The sequence below is a fragment of the Phoca vitulina genome, unplaced genomic scaffold, assembly GCF_004348235.1.
Source record: "Phoca vitulina isolate PV1807 unplaced genomic scaffold, GSC_HSeal_1.0 scaffold9, whole genome shotgun sequence".
NCBI classification, from domain to species: Eukaryota; Metazoa; Chordata; class Mammalia; order Carnivora; family Phocidae; genus Phoca; species Phoca vitulina.
Genome location: NW_022589712.1, coordinates 10814446 through 10827959, shown reverse-complemented (window position 1 = coordinate 10827959; position 13514 = coordinate 10814446). Strand labels below are relative to the sequence as shown.

The window sequence follows — 13514 nt, the reverse complement described above, 5'->3', positions numbered from 1 at the left end:
CACGGGGCTTGAACTCACAACCCTGAGATCAAGACATGAGCTGAGATCAAGAGTCGGATGCTTAACTGACTGAGCCACCCAGGCGCTCCTCAGTTCAGCTGAAAATTTTTTAAAAATGTTTTAAGCACACGGAGTCTTCACAGTTAAAGAACTTTTTCTAATCTCTATGCAGATATGAAAATTGAAAATAAAAACATCTATATTGTTTCTTAAGAAGGATTTATTCATTATTCGAATAAAGAATTTGCCGATCTGGTTTTAAAATATAAATGATTATCCTGCTCTCTTCTGCTCTTGTTTTTGCTTGATGAAAGGAAAGAAATTTAAAAAACAAAAACAACATTTAGAGACACTAAAATCTTTGATTAAAAACAGTGTTAAGGATTTTTGTTTCATTGGACTTTGGGGAGAAATATCTTGAAGTTGTACATAGGAGTTTGTTTTTATCTCTGTGACTAAAGTTAATCAAAATCACATGGCTGAACAAATCTCTGAAATACTGCTTTTTAGAGATTTTTATTAATTGTGTCTGATTTATTCAATTGATTTGCTGTAAAACACCAAAAACCTAATCTAATAAAGCATTAGCCGTCTTATTTTTGGCCTCCTTTTACATTGCTTATTCTGTGCATCAAGCTGGCCCATAAAGGCTCAGTGTGTTTTGGCTCTGGACTGCTGAACAGTGTCATGCTATGACCTCCTGATGTAAAGAAATCAGCACGAGACCCACAGTGAGTCTTTTGCTCTTTGCTTTATATGCATTGTGAAGGATGCAGTTGTTTGTACTCAGGATGTTATAGTGGGGTATTGACATTTTACTGATCCAGAAAACTGTGTATAAATTCAGCTGCCTTTCTTTTTAAAAAGAAACTTTACAGTTTTAATTTTGAAATCTAGATGAAACATAATCCCTGGAGTACTCTTGCACTGTTGCAGTATAATCTTTTCATACGATACCTGATTTAGTTGGAAACAAACTAGTAGCTATGCATGCTTAAAGGAAGCAATTTAATAAACAGGATTTTAGAGAAACCTAATCAGAATTGTAAAATGATACTAGCGAATCAATTGCATTATACAGAATTACTAGGTTAGATGTAGCTTTTAGATAAGTGTGAACAAATTGGAGGCTTCTGTACCACCATTGTCAAGAGCATTAACAAATTTGCCTTTCTTGCTAAAAAAAAAAACAAAAACAAAACGGGGAGGGAAACTCCTTTGTCCCTTAAGTTTTATTGGTTCATTCACAAATGATTAAAAAAGAGCCTTCTCACACCAGTTGGCCTGAAGCCAACCAGACAGCGGCGCTGGCTGCAGCTGTGGCAGGGTCTCTCAAATGGAGTTCCGCTCGCTGGGCAGGCCAACTGTTTGGAGATGGGCGTGTGGTCAGGTAGCATGAAACGGGCAAAGAGATGCGGCCTTGAACTTGAGGATTTCAGCAAGCACCTGGGAGCCGTGCATGGCTGAGAGCCGAGGAATGGGGTTCAGGAGTGAGGGGAAGACCGGTAGGTCACCCAGACCCTGTCTCACAGACCTCTGCCTACCTTTTACATATGAGGTGTAGGCAATGAGAAGTAAACAATTTTTATTTTAAATCATTTTTATCCCTCGTCAGCATATATGCATGTACTGTTAAATAGTTGCCATTAGTTTTAATCACTAATTTTCAGTTCACCGTTTTGTACACATTTTCTTATATTGGTATCGTTGCTAGTACTTTCTCTCTCTCTCTCTCTCTCTCTCTTTTTTTTTTTTTTGAGTTAGACAAGTTGGCCTTTCAAGCATATTTTAATTGTCATATTTATTCAGTGCACATGCATATATCGTGCTAGGTTCTGGGTATAGAAAATGAGTGCCCGCTCCCAAACTATTCTGTTTTATAGATGAGGAACTCAAGGCCTGGAGAAGTTAACTTCTCTCATCTCTGGTCCTCTGGCTGGTGAACTAAGAATTGGACTCCTCTTCCTGTTCTCAGTGTCTCTTATGATGCGAAGGGTGTTTTCCTTTATCTTTGTAAACTGTCTTTCTGTTTAACTTGGCCTCTGCCATTGAGGAGACAGGTAAATAAAATTGCAACCAGGCCTTCTAAATATTATAATGGAGGTTTCCTCAAAGGTCTCTGAGACCACAGAGAAAACGGGTTTTATTCTGCCTGCCTGGGGATTTCAAGACAAACTTGATAGGGAAGGTGATCCTAGAAGGGTAAGTAGGAGTTTGTCCAGAGATAGGAAAAGTAAAGAGCTCCCAATAATTTCTGGGACGGTCCTCTCAGGGAAAATATCAGAGCCAATATTTTGAGCAGTAGCAGGTCCTGCATGGGAGGAGGTTCTGAGCAGCAGTCTGCTTGCATGTGGGAGTGAAGAGGAGCTATGTGGAAAGTATTAATTTTTACTAAGTTGTGGATTAGTTTTTGGTTGTATTTGCTGCATAACAACTTGAGTGGCGTAAAACAACACACATTCATTATCTCAAGAGTTTCCGTGGGTCAGGAGTCCACATGTGACCTGCTGGACACATTCTGTTCAGGGTGTCAGTAGGCTGTGATTAAAGTCAGCAGGCTGCATTCTCAGCTGGAGGCTAGACTAGGGAAGGCGCCCTCAGACTGTTGGCAGAATTAATTTCCTTGTGGCTATAGCTTCATAGGCACATGCTTCTTCAGTGCCACCAACAGAGAGAGAGTGTCTCTAACTTCTGGGAAGACTAGACTTTCTTTTAAAGGGCCCATATGATTATGTCAGGCCCATCTGGGATATTCTCGGGTTTTCATTAACTCAAAGTCAACTGATTAGGGACTTCAGTTGCATTTGCAAAATCCCCTCACCTTTGCTATATTCTCTGGGTTAGGCGCAAGTCACAGGTCTTGCCCATACTCAGGAGGGGGTTGCACAAAGGTGTGGGTATCAGGAGGCAGGAATCCAGGGAACCGTCTTAGAATTCAGGTTGTATGTTACAAATCAGTAAAAATAGAAGTGGTGTGTCTTAGTCTGCTCCGGATGTCATAATAAAATACTGTAAACTGGGTGGCTTAAACAGCAGAAATGTGTGTCTCACAGGTCTGGAGTTCTGATTTCTGAGATCAAGGTTCCAGCAAGGTAGGTTTCATTCTGAGGTCTCTTCCCTTGTCTTGCACACCTTGCTGTGTGCTCACGTGACTTCTTTGTGTATGCATGGGGAGGGAGGGGTAGAGGATGCCCTGGTCTCTCTCTCATCTTATTATAAGGACACCAGTCCTGTCAGATGAGGGCCTGCCCTTATGACCTCATTTAACCTTTATTACCTGCTTATGGGCCCTATTTCCAAATACAGTCACATTGGCGGTTAGGGCTTCAACGTATGAATTTTGGGGGGACACAGTTCAGGTTCACAGTTTGTTCATATCATGGGTTATTAATTGGAGTGGCTTGGAGGGGAGCCTAATGACCGTTAGAGACCTCTTCCCCAAAGAGCACCAGCCAGACTTAGGAAAATCCTGATTCCATCTCTTTTTTTGTTGTAGTGCGACCTTGGGCAGGTTACCTAATCTAGGGGATAAAATCCTTCAACTAAAAATAGTGGCTTGTAATGTTAAGTACTTTGCAGGATTTTTGTTAGACTTGGTTATGTCATTTGTAAAGCACCTAGCACTGTGCTTAGCTCACAGCAGACAATCATCAAATGGTGGCTGTTATTATATTTGTGTCTTGATATTTCTATATATCTTCTTCACCTTTTATTTTCCACCTTAAATGATATAAATTCCCCATGAATCCTTGCATTTCTTTCAACTAGAAGTTATTACCTGTGGCTGAGCACTCATGGGACTTTATTTTCTCTGTCCTGTGGCATTTACAAGCTTATTTATATTTTGTATTATTTATATACATCTTTTATTTCCTCTGTTACAGTGTATGTTTCTCAAAGTCAAGAACTGTCTTATACATCTGATATCTTTCATTGTGACTTGCACATTAATAGTTGTTCAGTTTAAACAATGTTGAATGAATGAGTGGATCTGGCCTCTTGTTTCCTCTTTTATCTGAATCTTTGTTTCTTAACCTTTTCTAACTCCTGCCTCCTTTTGATAAACATAATTTTCCTTGCACCTCTTCCAGCATTCAAGATGTATCATCCCAAAAGACTAGGTCCCTATTCCCCACTTCCCTTGAGAAGACAGAAGCTAGACTTTTCCTTCAAATCCTCAACAAGTGAGGTTATTTTATCAAGCTACTTTTACATGGTATGTTATAAAAACAGTACTTTCCCCTTTTTCCCCAAATAGAAAATTTTATCACCCTGAATATACATTTTCAATTGCATCCTCACGCCAGCCCCCATTCCTGTATCTATAGCTAGCATCCACCCATTTTCACTTGAGAATTCCTGCTCTGAACTATTTCTGACGTACTATGGAGTCCTGTCCTAATTGGTGGTGATGCAGGCATTAAATGTTTAGGTGAAGCCTTCACCCCCTTTGCATATGTATAAGATTTCTCTGCCTTCCTTCTATTTGGTTCTTTTGTAATGAAAGGTGTTAAATTGATACACGTTTGAATTTGTGAACCCTATTTTTCCGGAACAACGTGTGTGTAGCTTAAGGAGTGATCCTAGGCATCTATTATGCTTTTATAAAGCCTTTTTCCCCAGAACTTAAAGCACTTTGTAGACATTAACCTTATCAACACTTAGCACATCCCTGTGAGCCAAGTGAAAATTAGAGACCCACCATTGCTCTTATTCTGCAGGGGAGTAAAATGTGGCTGAGAGGTCCAGGAGGGGCCTGCCCTTCTATGCCCTTCCAAGGTGTTTGTGCTGGGGAGACTTTGCCTTTATGTTTTCTAACCATAAATTTGTCATGTTAACCTGCATTATGGGAGTGGGTATAATGTCGCAATTAGCTCTCTTTACCAAGCCAGCAAACAAAACACCTTTGGTCACAAGATAACAGCAAATTTATGAAGTGATCCTTCTTTTTAAATGAAATCTGTGGCTGTACATAGGAATCAAAATTCAGTGTACTGAAAGGAAGGTAAATTACATCCAGTTTCCCGAGGAGGCCTCTTTTAAATTCATTTAAAAGAGACCTTATTTGGAATTGGATTGCACTGAATGGGGATTGTTTTAAATGAGCCCCCTCCCCCCCCATACTGTGAAAGTTATTTTATGCATTCGAAGACAGCTTGGCTTTGTGTGGTCTACCTTGCCTTCTTGGTATCTTGAGATTGTGGGAAATGCTACTCTGAGCTGGGAGAAGGCAAGACTTAGCGGCTTTTGCAGAATTGGGCATCCTTTCTGAAAAGGCAAATTAAGGGAAAAGAAAAATTGGATCTTAGGCTGGCTTGATGCTTTTGCATTTTTGTTTGAAAACATACAAGTAATACAGTGTCACTTTTTTTTAAAGGATTTATTTATTTTTTAAAGATTTATTTATTTATTTGAGGGGGGGGAATCATGAGTGGGGGGGAGGGGCAGAGGGAAAGGGACAGAGAGTCTTACCAAGCAGACTCCCCGCTGAGTGTGGAACCCTGTGGGGGGTGGGGGGAGGCTTGATCCCAGGACCCTGAGATCCTGAGCTGAGCCAAAATCAAGAGCCGGGATGCTGAATGGACTGAGTCACCCAGGCGCCGATGCAGTTTCACCTTTAATGATATTCAATAACTTTTAAAAAGTTCCTCTTTCCTCCCTGTTCTATACTCGTCTTATCCTTTTCTTTTACATGAAAAGTACTCTTTAGCCTAATTTTTGTCAGTTGATTGTGATAACAGATTTTTAGGTGAAGACCATCAATTACCAATAATAGACTGTTAAATAGTGAGCAATAAACTAAATATAAAAAGTGTGTGTATCTAACAATAATAGACACAAATGCTTTTGAAAGACTGAATGAATGTGTGCTTATGTGTGTTTTGGACATGCTTACATTGGATATATTTTGGTATTAGTTGTAAACTAAAATTTCTGGTCGAGACTATTTCTATATCAAGGTACTAATTTTGTAACACAGGTTAAAATTGAACTCTGGTGCCTTTACATTCTAGTTACTGTTTTCAGATATAAAAATCTTTCATGCCCCAACCCTAGATTTGTATATTAGTTAAGTTAGCAGATAGGTATTGGTGTAGAGTGTACTTACCGTGAAACACTTTCAAGTTTCTCTCAGGCTGAAGGGGGTAATGTCACTTCTTTGGTTTTCCTACTTTATCCCTTTCTCCCCTCACCCATTTTTAAAATAGCAGTGCTTTTCATACTGTCAGAATTTCATGTTGTGACACCCTACTCAGAAGTTATGACAGCAGGGTAATGACAGCAACTGCCTCCAGAGAATCAATCAGGCAATTAATTTTGTAAATGAAATGCTGATTATACAAAGCTTCACATGAGAGGCCCAGTGATTAAAATCAATTTAACAAATTGTTTCAGGTGGGACTTGATTAATAATTTGCCATAAATGCTGAGGATATATGACCAGCATACCTTGTTGTTACTCCTACTATCCAGCTATGTATAAAAATACCTTGTTGTTGCTCTTACTGCCCAGCTCTATATAAAATTCCACAGGTAAGCTAAGCACTGTGTCATCCTGTCACACTAGTGGGCATAGAAGCCTTATGCATGCACACACACATATTTACTCTTTGCTTGTTTGTCTAGCTACATAGACCTAGCTAACAATGAAAATGGAATGCATTATTGTCATTCTGGTTTGTGTTTTCCTGTGTTCTACTTGAAAAACAAAAACTTGCCCAGACAGGTTTGGGTGCAACCAAGTTGAACAGGTTTTTTTTTTTTCTATGTAGGATGTTTTAGACTTTTATTATGCTAACTTATATTCTGAATCTTAAAGAGTGGCATCTGCTTTATAGACATTTTCCCTTCTTTTTTTTTTATAATAGTCATGAAACTTTATGCTCCTAGCAACATAGCTTCAAAGTATATAAGGCAAAACTGATTGAAAAAAAAAAAAGGAAAAATGGCAAACCCACAATCAAAGTAGATTTTATACACCTCTGTCAGAAATGAACAGACTAGGGGTGCCTGGCTGGCTCAGTCTGTAGAGCGTGTGACTCTTGATCTCAGGGTTGTGAGTTCAAACCCCATGCTGGGTGTAGAGATTACTTTGCCCCCACTGGGCTACAGTGTCCCTAGAGGTGGGGGATCCTGGGTCAGATCCATCTCTGATTCCCCAGCAGCCTAGACGTTTTCCATTCTTAATTACAGTAACAGCTATAAACATGGTTTAGGAAATGATGTTGTAAGAATATTAGAAATAGTAACATTATAGGCTGGAAATAAAAAATGCCTATGTTTGGAGCATTATAATTTGAATCCAGGAGAAGTCACACTGGGAATAGGAGACACAGCTGGATGTCTTTCTCAGATTCATATACTAAACATTTGTTAAGTGCCTGTTACAAGCCAGACTTGGGATCTGGTTTTGTAGTTTTCATTACATATAGTTGACATTATCTAGAACACAGTACAGTATTATTTAGGAGAAGGTGGCTTGGAGAGGCAAGGGTTAAGCTGCACTTGAGGTTTTTAAAAAATTTTTTTTTATTAATGAAGTAATAGGAACAATAATTGTTCACTGTGTATGAGAAGTTGGGGCTATAAGGAGAATTAGGATGAGGAAGACACCATTTCTGCCCTTCAGGGGCTCACTGATGAGAGAGGCCGTGTAAGCAGGGTTGCAAATGGTTGTGATAGATGTTTATTATCTATTAAATGAGATAGTGGCAGCGCATGGTGGGAGCCCAGAGAAGGCAGAATACTTTATCTCGTGCTTTCTGGAACTAGGAAGAGTTTCTTCAGTTTACAGGTGCCAAAGGTGTGTGGGGTGCAGGGCGTTGTAGAAGGGGGTGTGCCTTAGCGCATTGGCACAGAGGTGTGCAGAAGGGCTGTCTAGGCTCATTATTGAAGACGTGGCAGATGGCAGGTGTGGCATCTGAAGGCGAGCCTTGATTATTTGGGTGTTGAACTTCTGGGTTTTGAATTCTTTAGACCTCTTTGTAGCCGTTTCCCTGCCTTTTGACTTTTCGGGCAGTTTATTGGTAAGATTTCTGGTCAAAGAATGGGGCAGAAAGGAGAAATATCTCTAACTGTCCTCATTCCTTTGGTACTTAACCATGACAGTTGGAAGTTGTAGCAGGGAGGAAGGCTGATTCTAGAATTAGGGAATGCTTGAACAGGAAGGGGCTGTAAGGGCTCGTCATGCAATCTCTCGCTTCCCATGTGAGCCGTTGTGAGGCTCACAGGTGTGAGATTGCCCACGAGCAACAAGCTCTCACACTTGAGCAGTTACTATGTGCCAAGCACTGTGTTTTGTATCTACTATGTTATTTCATACTTATGACAACGCTATGAGGTGGTTACTATTATAATCCCAACTTTTCAGAGGAGGAAGCTTAAGTGCAGAGAATTTGCAGGATCTGCCTGAGATCACACAGTAAGTGCACCCACCGTGCAGGCCAGGCTGCCTTAATTCCAGAGTCTGTGCACTTGACCCCACGCTGCTTACCAAAGAGGGCCCGATGGCTGGATAGTTGGGAGAGTTAGGCTCCACCTCCCATAGCATGCAGTTAAACTGTTACTTAGTTGGCTGTCTCTGAACCCTCTCCTTCCTCTAATGGAAGCTTTGTCAACCACAGTTTTGGGATAATTCGCTTTTTTTATTTGTACTGGGATTTAAAAATACTGGTTATGTTTTCATTTGGATGGTTCCTCTCCTTATTTTAAACCAGAGAATTTGACAGAGGGCCCCCTGACCTGGGAGGCACTGCTAGGGGACCAGGTCTGTTTACATCCTTTTTAGGGAAGAGGAGGGAGCAGGATCACATGTGAAAAGTGAGGGTTATAAAAGCACTTTTTGAAACTTACAAAAACAAATAAGGAGGTTTCTGGGTTAAAGATGGCACATTTCACATCTTTAATGGCTGGTTTGAGATCTTTTAAAAAGCATAGTAAGAAACCTGAGGGGGCAGAAACCTTATTACATCTTGAAAGTTGAGAGTGATAACATGAAAATGTGATTTGTGGGAAAGGGTTTCTACCAGAGCAGGTTTTTAACCTGGAAGGTTTTTTTTTCTTTTTAATTAAAAAAAATTTTTTTTGTGGGGGGGAGTTTTCCTAGGATTTTTTTTTTTTTTTGTAAAGGACTTCCTTTTTTTTTAAACTGGTTTTTTTTTAGTAATCTCTGCACCCCATGTGGAGCTTGAACTCGCAACTGTGAGGTCAAGAGTCAATCAGTTTTCTGACTCAGCCAGCCAGGAGCTCCTTCCGAGGATTATTTTTAAAAACCTATTTAAAATATTACATATATTCAGCATGTGTTTTGCCCCCTTTAGTACATTTAGGAAAAGTACTGCAGCCCCATCCTCCTCCCCAGTAATACCTTACCACGTACCCTTCTTTTTTCTGTGTGTGCTCTCCTGGTGTTCTGACTCTTCTGGTTCTGCATGTTCCTTTCCGCTACTTTCCTCCTTATGGCGTCGCCCCACCCCCTTAGGTTTTAAGCCTGCCAGTGACCCCATTGGCCCTATTGACACCATGCGGTCATTAGGGGCTCTCAGTTCTGAGGGGCTGCAGCCCTCCTTGCAGAGGAAAGGTGTGGTGATGGTTCTGGTTTTCAGTTTCTTTTTGCCCCCTTTTAGCTTTTATTTTGAAAGAATTTCAAATTTACAAGGAAGTCTCAAGAACAGTGCAGACAAGTCCCATTTACTTTTTACTTGGATACATCAGTTTTGAACACTTTGTTACATTTACTTTTACCCACCTACCTATCTACCTACATTGTATTTTCTCAGGATCATTTGAGAGTTCCTTGCATCCACCCTGCCCCTTTACTCCTTCCTATGTGCCAGTGTGTTTCCTGGAGCATATTTCTTGGGATGAGGTTATTCTTTTACAGACCTCAGTGCTGTTGGGGTATTTAACTTGGGTGCAATACTTGAACTGCAGTCCATATTCTGATTTTGTCCACTGTCCTAATAGCATCTCTGTAGCAGTCTTCTTTCCTTCAGTGTAGGATCCCTGCCTAGGCCTTATATATGTGTTGAATTGCCCTTTTTCAGTCTGTACTGAACAGTGGCCTTGAACTGCATGGAGCCATTTATAGGTGGATTTTTTTTTGATGAACATAGTACTATAAATGTATTTTCCTTATGACTTTCTTTTTTTAAAAAAAAATATATATATTTTTTAATTTTTTTAATTTTTTATTGTTATGTTAATCCCCATACATTACATCATTAGTTTTAGATATAGTGTTCCATGATTCATTGTTTGTGCATAATATATATATATTTTTAAGTGGGGGCCAAGCCCAGTGTGGAGCCCAGTGTAGGGCCTGAACTCACACCCTGAGATCAAGACCTGAGCTGAGATCAAGAGTCTGACACTCAACTGACTGAGCCACCGAGGTGTCCCTCCTTATGATTTTCTTAATAACCTTTTCTTTGATTTACTTTTTGTAAGAATATGGTGTATGTATACATATAACATGGAATATACAGTACATATAACATACAAAATATGTGTTAATTGACTATATTATTGGTAAGGCTTCCGGTCAAGAGTAGGCTAATAGTAGTTAAGTTTTGGGAGAGTCAAAACTTGTATGTGGATTTTTGGTTCTGTGTGGGGTCAGTGCCCCTAACCCCCATGTTATTCAAGGAGTCAACTGTATATTAGACATATTAACTTTTTTTTTTCTTTGAACGGTCACATTACACTACCACCAATACATGCTTTAACTTAATTATGGCTCTGATAAAGTGGATCTTTAATAGGGCCATGTCTCCAGAAAGCATGTTTGCACCAGGGACTGGTAGCCTGTGTATCAAGCACTGCAAGCACTTTTTGTCTAGAGATAGGTAAATCAGTTGTTAACATTCGTAATATTTGTACTGGCATTGTCTTTAATGCAATTTTAAAGTTGATTTTAAAAAGTTAATAAAATAGTTTGAAACAGACATGTTGGTAACCATGGCGATTGCTGGGGAAACCAGTAACTTCTCGGTTTGTCTTTCGGTGCCACTCTCACATGTCCTTGGACTTGATTATCCATGCAGATCACATACCAAACATCTTTAGAACGGTTGTGTTTTTGAGGGAGGTATTAACTTCCCTTGAAAGGTGGGAAAACTGAGGCTTAGAGCACTGGAATAATTTACCCAGCAGTTCATGGCTAGTCGGCAGCAGGAGAGGATTATGAACTCAGGTCTACCCAATGTCAGACTTGATGCTTTTCCCTTGTAGTAGACACAGCAAGTTGGTTTCTGCTTGTTTGCAAAATCTGATAATTGGTAGTGGCTTCCTGCCACCGTACAGGGTGAAAGATCCTGAGGCTTACTGGACTTTAGGAAAATGAATTCTAGGATTGATTAGCAGCGTCTGTCTTCTGCACATTAGCAGAGGGGTGGGGAGTATCCGTGCCTCATAGTGATTATTGTGGAGTTACACTTTCACGTAATAATGACTATAATAAAATCTACCCCTATTAAAAGCCTGTTATGTGCCAAGGACTTAACTACAATATCTCCAATTCTATAACAGCTCTATAGTGATAGTGGTAGTGTTCTTGGTGTTCAGATGAGTTAACTGAGATGCAGAGAACTTAAGTGGTGACTCTCTTCAGCATCACACAGCTAAAAGGGATGAGGTTGAAATTTGACATATTCCCACAAAAATTTCCTTTCTTGATTTAAATCTGTATTTATATGGGAAATATACCATATTATTTCTCTTTCTTAAATAAGCCTGCTACTAAGTTGTCAGTAGTGACACATGAATATGAATGATGGTGTATACTTAGAGATGTAAATTTTAGAAATAGTTAAAGCCATGGTAATAGCTTTACAGTTTTTTTTTTTTTGGGGGGGTGGTGAGAAATAACAAATCTAGGGAAAATAGAAATATATACCATTACTATTTTGATATTCCTTTTAGATCTAATCTGCTCTTGAAATAAAAAATATATATACACTTTGGTTTATTCATAAAATTATTACATTTGCTAAATTAAATTTAAAAGTATGGTTCAGACAGTAATTTACACATTGAATTGACTTAACAAGTTGCTGAGCTTGGGGGATTAGGCAAATAATAGGTTTTGCCAGTTTATAAAAATCCACCCCAAATTGGGGAACCTAGATAGTCTTATTTTCTAGACTTATTCTGTGGTATCTAGATGATAGCTATAAATGGGCTTAATATTTGTCTTCTCACTTCATCATTCCTATTCCTGTGGGACAGTCCAGTTGGGGAGACAGACATTTATCAAATAGTCACACAAATAAATATTCTGGGTAGGCTTTACTGAGTGCCGTGAAGGAAAAGCACAGGGTTTTCTGAGTTCTGCAGGAGCATAGAGCTCCTTCTACGTGGAGGGAACAGTGTAGTTGAAAGTCCAGTGGTGGGAAAGCATATGGTTTTTCTAAAGCCCCATAGAGGCCAGTATGGTTGGAGAGGGAGATTTCCTTTTGGCAGGGATGGTTGGTCCAGCTGACTGGATTTGGTGAAGGATGGCTGTGGTGGGAGAGGAAGGAGTCAGAATGCATCCCTGGATTCTAACTTGTCCATCTGGGTAGGGGTCTTTTTCACGGAGATCAGAAACAGGTGGGGAGTATCCTACGCATCCAGGCAGGAATGTTGGGTGGCAGTTGGGTGTAGAGCTCTGGGGCTCAGGGAACCAGCCAAGGGAGACACATTTGGGGGACGCAGAAATGAGGAGGTAATGGAAGCTATGGCTTATGTGAACTTGTGAAAAGTGAAGCATTGTCTGCAGTGATGCATGATTATTTACCTCTTGCACCTATTGACTGTCAAGAAGCCTACATTCCAATTAGAGTCCTATTGTTTAACTGGCCACGTGGTGTTAAGCATGTCATTGCTTTTTCTGTTCAACAAATGTTAATGATGCCAGGCATTGTGCTAAGTGCTAGGTACACAAAGATGAATAAAACAAAATTTTTACCTTTAATTAACAGTATGCTGGGAGACAAGAAAATAAATAAATTATTGAGTGATTTCACTCTGACTTCAATTTGCTAATTTGTTAAGACGAAAAGAAAAAAAAAAAAAGATTTAGGAAGCTCTTACTGTGTGATAAATCCTGTGGTGGTACCTCATTTAATCCCCTAGCAACAAAAGCTGTGAACATGACTGTACTCTATTAAAACGTGAGCCTAAGTTACGCAGCTAGTAAGTTGTATAGGAAGGATTCACACCCAGGTTTGTCTGACTCTAAACTCCCTCCCTTTCCCTTATACCTTATTGTCTAGAATTCTAAGTGTTTTTCTAAACCGTGGACTGTTTATTTTATATGAAAAAGATGGAGGAATTTGAAGCAGGGAAGAGGTTGTCGCCCAAGGTAGATACCTGTGCTTGCATAGTAAGTGTAGTAAGTGAATCGGCAGAGTGCTTTGCATCAGTGGAAAGGATTTTCCCAAGGTTTCTCTTGCTCCAAGAATGCTGATGCCTGGATTTATGTCAGTCTGTATGAATGGCACTAGTGGTTAGCCAAAGCTCTGTCCTCTTCC

General features: G+C 39.8%; 1 protein-coding gene across 6 annotated transcripts in view; it reads left to right on the top strand.

The window, feature by feature from the left end:
• ARID1B (AT-rich interaction domain 1B) overlaps positions 1-13514 on the top strand; it is a 440882-nt gene that overhangs the window by 28093 nt on the left and 399275 nt on the right. The window contains exon 1 of one of the 6 annotated variants that reach the window (XM_032407590.1): positions 5646-6534. The exons of the other annotated variants lie outside the window; for them this stretch is intronic. The gene's annotated coding sequence lies outside the window, so the exon portion shown is untranslated. Of the gene's footprint in view, positions 1-5645; positions 6535-13514 lie in introns of those variants that run through there. 6 annotated transcript variants of the gene reach the window in all.